This window comes from Cucurbita pepo, chromosome 16 (genome assembly GCF_057944985.1).
Source record: "Cucurbita pepo subsp. pepo isolate OVF chromosome 16, ASM5794498v1, whole genome shotgun sequence".
NCBI classification, from domain to species: Eukaryota; Viridiplantae; Streptophyta; class Magnoliopsida; order Cucurbitales; family Cucurbitaceae; genus Cucurbita; species Cucurbita pepo.
Genome location: NC_141813.1, coordinates 6,037,184 through 6,043,774, shown reverse-complemented (window position 1 = coordinate 6,043,774; position 6,591 = coordinate 6,037,184). Strand labels below are relative to the sequence as shown.

General features: G+C 34.9%; 2 non-coding genes across 2 annotated transcripts; both read right to left on the bottom strand.

The window, feature by feature from the left end:
* Positions 1-920: 920 nt before the first annotated feature.
* On the bottom strand, positions 921-992 carry TRNAC-GCA (transfer RNA cysteine (anticodon GCA)). The gene has a single exon. It is a non-coding gene; the product is annotated as a tRNA-Cys (tRNA).
* Positions 993-5,924: 4,932 nt separating this feature from the next.
* On the bottom strand, positions 5,925-5,997 carry TRNAF-GAA (transfer RNA phenylalanine (anticodon GAA)). The gene has a single exon. It is a non-coding gene; the product is annotated as a tRNA-Phe (tRNA).
* Positions 5,998-6,591: the final 594 nt, after the last annotated feature.

Below are 6,591 nucleotides of genomic sequence, written 5' to 3'. Positions count from 1 at the left end.
CAATAGGAGCAAAGGCAACGTTACTATGTGAAAGTTTCATGTCATTTATTCAACAATAAGGGTGTTAGCATGCATTTGGAAATGAACCCATATTTAAAAAATTTAGATAAAATAGAGAAGAATTGTTATCTCAAAGACAATGATACTATGTGAAACTAGCCTCAAGATGCTTCCTTAACTCTTAGAGGCGGTAAACCAACGGTTCCTTCACCCAAGACCCATGGCCCAACTCCCAACATGGAAGGGATAATCTAGAGAATCATTCCAAGAACCCTAACGGATGGGTTACAAACTCACATTATCAAGCTCGACAACAAACAATGTCGCCGGCAAACTTAGGAAGACTACATGAAATTACGAATATATCAATGTAGGATTTTTTAATTTACCGATTTTTAAAATGTTAAATTATGTGAAATTACTGGCAAAGAAGAATATTTTAGAGAGCTATTCCTTTTTATTTAAGATTTTGATATTTAAGAAAAGAGAAAATGAATAAAAATAGGAGACATTTTATAGATTTAGGAGGAGTAAGTGAAAACAAAAAGGGAGTCATGACCCATTTTCGGTGGGTTCTCGAGGCACGGATTGCAAGTTAAAACAGGTTGAAAATAAAGTAAAATGTTTTCTCGAAATAAAAAAAAATTAAAATATAATGAACATATATATTTACATTATATTCGAAATAGAGTTTATAGGTTCATAGTACAAAATAAGGGAAATGTTGAAAAAAATAATTTTAAAACATAAAAAATAGTTGGTGTTGTTTAATTGTAAGTTTTTAACCATGTTCATAATGGGTGCTTGGATACCACACTCTTTTCTTAATGTACATGGAATCGGTAATTATTCTTATTTCTTTTCCCTTTAGACACTCGGTGGTCGGGAGTAAATCGAACAAAGTGTCTGTCCAAAATAAAAGGGCCCAACCAGATTTGAACTGGTGACCTCTTGATCTGCAGTCAAATGCTCTACCACTGAGCTATGGACCCATTTTGCATGATTTCAACTTTAGTGACTCGTTCTACAGAGTGTCAATCCAAAAGTGTAAAAAGTGTCTGTCCAAAATAAAATGGCCCAACCAAGTTCAAACGGGTGACCGGTCAAATTCTCTACCACTGAGCCATGGATCCATTTTGTAGGATTTTAACCTTAGTGACCCCGTAGACATAGTGTCGGTCCAAAAAGTGTAACAAATTTCTATCCTAGATAGAAGGGCCCAACTAGGTTCGAATTGGTGACCTCTTGATCTGCAATTAAATGCTCTAACATTGAGCTATGGTCCCATTTTGTATGATCTCAATCTTAGTGACCCCTTCTAAAGATTATCGGTCCAAAAGTGACCCTACCGAATCGACTATGGACCAATTTTGTATAAATTGGTGGATTACCTATCGGGAATTAAACACAGGTCGTTAGATTCAAAGTTGAAAGTGCTAACCACTACACCATAGAACCACTCGTTAAACTTTATTTTGGCAGCGATTTTGATAAGCGTCAACAACGCTGGATTTTGCAAAGCTAGAGGTCGTAGTATGCTTATAGACTTTCACAAGGTGTTTTCAACTTCTTTTATAGGTAATTGAACTTTTGAGTCCATGCAAATGATTGGTTGGATTAGTATGAGTTTAAGAAGACAGAGGAGAGAAGAGAGACTTTGTTAGAAACTCACCCATAGGTAATCTCCCAAGATGTTTTCAACTTCTTTTATAGGTAGAATTTTAAAATCAAACCACAACAAAATTTACTTCTATCTAGCAAAATTATTTTTTGTTTGAAACAAGATTATAGATAAATTTAAAATCCAAGAAAACGGATCTGAGTTTGATATTATTTGATTTTGGGTATGGACACAACTAGTTGATTTCTTTTGATTACATTAATGAATGTATGTAGATGTTTAAAGTGTTGATCTTAATGGTTTTAGAAAATATCAACACATCATCAATATAAACTATCAAATTTTTTTGAAAGGATTGAAAATATCATTCATAATCTTCTGAAATTCGGATGGAGCGTTTTTTAGCCTTAATGACATGACGTTCCCCTCATATTTTCTAATTGGACATTAAATGCTATTTTATATTTGTCCTTTTAAGAAATTAGAATTTTCCGAAATCCCAATTTCATGTCGAATTTTATAAAAATATTTGACTCTAAATTCTTTTTATCAAATCTATTTATTCTAAAACCTTATTCAAAGGTTTGTAGTTAATTACTGATATCAGAATTTCTTGTTACTTTTCACCATGTTGTTAACCTAAAATGTCAGAAATGACCACCTGCTCTTTGGAAACCTTATCAGCTTCCTCTGCAAAATATCACCTAAAATGTCACAGTATTTAGTGTTTGATACTTTTTGACTTAACCCTAGGGTTCTATTTACGGTGAACTTGTGATTATTTTTGTCAAATTATATATTTGAATACCTAATACATTAAGATATAATATCTTATTTAAATAATATTAAAATGTGGTAGAATATCATAATATATGTTTAATTAATATGAATATCATTCAAATTTCAAATATATATTTTTATTTAATGTTTATGATACACATCAATTATTTTAATATTTAACATATCAAATACGTTAATATGTTTTGATATTATACTTCAAGACTATAGGAACTTTCTCAGAGGACCTGAGAGTTACATCGGCCCACAATGCATCTCATGGACGATGCAAAACTATGGTGGCGCTTGAAGGTGAATTGTATAAAAAACTGGTCATGCACCAAAAAATTATGGGAAGACCATTAATGGAATTGAAGCAATCGACGCTCCCCTGTATGGGTTTCCAATCAAAGACCTAATGTTTGATGTTGACTCTTTTGAAGAAAGAGTCACGTGATCGAACAACAAGAAACGTGGCGGTATCTCTGAGAACTCTGTCACACACATAAAAAAAATGTGTCGAAGACATTACACAGAAAATCTGGCTTTCATCGAGGAGACCCGAGTTTGATTCTCGACAATGAAATTTTATTTTCTTATTTCTTTTATTTTATAGTTTCATCTTTTGTCACCAATTATATTTAAACTTTACCTAGGTTTGAGAAGCACAATAATGGGTGAGTTCAATAGTATCTTAAATTCAAAAGACTTTTATGAACTTGATTTGAGAGTCACTATAATGGTCAAGTTCAATAGTACCTTAGATTAAAAAGACTTTTATGAACTTTGAACCTTTAATAGTGTTATGTCATAGATATTTGGTTCAATTTCAACAAGTGAGGTTGAGGTCATTCAAATGGTTAATGTGATAATTCGGTCATTTTCAAGGTCTCTTTTGTTGAACGCCATCATGGCTGAGATGACTGAGATGAGCACCAGAGTGAGTTTGACAAGGAGGGTCGTAGAGAACCACACCCCAAGCCAAGCTCATGTTGGGCTTAACAAACTGAAAATCCAAAAACACAAACCCTTAAATGGGAACCAGGATGCTAAGGAATTAAAAAAACTTTATTTTTTACGTTGAACACTACTTGAAGGTTACAGGAACTTGCTCATAGGACCTAAGAGTTACGTTGGCCACAATGCATCTCATCGACGGTAGCGCTCGAAGGTGGATGATATAAAAAATGGGTCATGCACCATAAACTCATGGGAAGACCGTTGATGGAATCGATGCAATCGACGCTCCCCTTGATGGGTTGCCAATTAAAGACCTGACGTTTGATGTTGACTCTTTTGAAGAAAAAGCCACACGATCGAACACCTCGAAATGTCGTGGTAGCTCTAAGAACTCTATTATACGACCTGAGAGTTGAGGGCTACAGGAACTTTCTCATATGACCTGAGAGTTACATTAGCCACAATGCATCTCATGGACGATGCATAACTATGGTAGTGCTCGAAGGTGAATGGTATAAAAAATGGGTCATGCACCATAAACTCATGGGAAGATCGTTAATGGAATCGATGCAATCGATGCTCCCTTGGATGGGCTACCAATCAAAGACCTAACATTTGATATTGACTCTTTTGAAGAAAGAGCCACACAATCGAACAGCTCGAAACGTCGCGGTAGCCCTAAGAACTCTAACACACATAGGGAAGGACGTGTCAAAGAGTTAGACATTAAGCAAAAGATCATGCTAAAACTCTTCAGCGATCTGACAAAATACTTCGGGACATCTACACCAAAAATCCATTGTCGTCCAGCAGTCAGGATATCTGGTTTTCACCCAGGAGACCCGGGTTTGATTCTCGGCAATGGAATCTTATTTTCTTATTTCATTTTATTTTACAGTTCCTATCTTAGTCTAAAAAGACTTTTTATGAACTTCGTACCTTTGTCATAGTTATGTTATAGATATTTTGTTCAATTTCAAATGGTTAATGCGATAATCCAGTCGTTTTCGAGGTCTCTCTTGTTGAACGACATCATGGTTCAGATGAGCAGGTGATTCAAATGGTTAATGCGATAATCCAGTCATTTTCGAGGTCTCTCTTGTTGAACGACGTCATGGTTGAGATGAGAAGGTGATTCAAATGGTTAATGCGATAATCCAGTCGTCTTCGAGGTCTCTCTTGTTGAACGACGTCATGGTTGAGATGAGAACTCGAGTGAGTTTGACAAGTTGGGCTGTAGAGAACCACACCTCAAGCCAAGTTCATGTGGGCTTAACAAACTTAAAATCCAAGAACCCAACCCCTTAAATGTAAACTGAGATGCTAAGGAATTAAAAAGCTTTATTTTTTACGTAGATCAATACTTGAAGGTTACTGTTACTTGCTCATAGGACCTAAGAGTTACGTTGGTCGCAATGCATCTCATGGACGATGCAAAACTATGGTGGCGCTCGAAGGTGAATGCTATAAAAAATGGGTCATGCACCATAAACTCATGGGAAGACTATTGATCCAATCGATGCAATCGACAATCCTTTGGATGGGTTGCCAATCAAAGACCTGATGTTTGATGTTTGATGTTTACCGTTTTGAAGAAAGAGCCACACGATCGAACAGCTCAAAACGTCGCGGTAATTCTGAGAACTCTATCACACACATGAAAGGACGTGTCGAAGAGTTAGACATTACCAAAAACATCATAGTAAAACTCTTGAGCGATTAGACAAAAGACTTTAGGACAACTACACCAAAAATTCATTGTTGTCCAACGATTTGGATATTTGGCTTTCACCTCGGAGATTCTGGTTTGATTCTCTGAAATTGAATATTATTTTCTTATTTCTTTTTATTTTATAGTTTCATCTTTTGTCACCAATTATATTTAAACTTTACCTCATTTTGAGAGGCAGTTTAATGGTCAAGTTCAATAGTATCTTAGATTAAAGACTTTTATGAACATCGTACCTATGTTAGTGTTATGTTTTAGATATTTTTTTCAATTTCAAAAAGTGGGGTTGAGGTGATTCAAATGGTTAATGCGATAATCCGGCTATTTTCGAGGTCACTCTTGTTGAACGCCATCATGGTTGAGATGAGAACCCGAGTGAGTTTGACAAGGAGACTCGAATTTAAACTTTACCTACGTTTGAGAGGCACTATAATGGTCAAGTTCAATGGTATTTTAGATTAAAAAGACTTTGTTAGTGTTACGTTATAGACATTTGGTCAAGTTCAACAAGTGAGGTTGAGGTGATTCAAATAGTTAATGTCACTTTATTTGATTCAAATTGTTAATGTGATAATCCAGTTGAATAGTTACAGGTGAACATGGAGATTAAACACGTGACCTTCAAATCTTTAGTTTGACACTCTCCCAACTGAACTATCCCTGCTAACATTAAAAATAAAAATTCATAAGTAAAGCTATTTCCAATAATTCATTATATTTTAAAAAGAAATAATAATCAACTAAACTATAAGGTGCAATGAATGCAGATAACATAAAAAATTAATAATCACAAGTTTTAGATTGAATAGGCAAGTTAATTATGCAATGTGAACCAAGTGCGGTGAACGTGGATCGAACACGTGACCTTCAGATTTTCAGTCTGACGCTCTCCCAACTAAGCTATCCCCGAAATCATTAGATATGAAAATTCATCAGTAAAGATATTTTCGCTGATTCATTGAGATTTCAAAAGAAATAATGACTAATTTTTTTATTGAATAGTTAGGTTATGCGTTTAGATTCTGGGTCTCCTAACCTCAGATTTCTTCAAAATTCGAGAGCAATCCTCCACCATTTCTAAAAATTTGACATTTTCTCGGGTTTTCTCAATTTTAACCCCATTCCAGACCGATTCTCATAGAAAATCTTATGGTTTCAGAAACTAGACACAATAACGAGTACGTGGGAGGAAATTTGAAGTAATTCAGATAGTGGAAGCATAAGAATGGACGTCCCAAACGTCGACGACGAGGCAAGTAGCCACCTTGGACTTTTTGTTAAGAAATACTTGTAGAAATTGCTTAGATTTTCATATGAACCCTAAACCAAGTATGAATTAAGGATATATAAAGAAAAACCCAAAGAACCGTGAGTTAAGACCCTGAACCGATCAAATAGCTCGAGATTTAATTAACGTTAAAATTGATGGTGTTAATATAACACATGCAGAAGCAATTTGGATCTTAGGCACTTTTAGAACATCAATTATAGTAAATAACTAGCA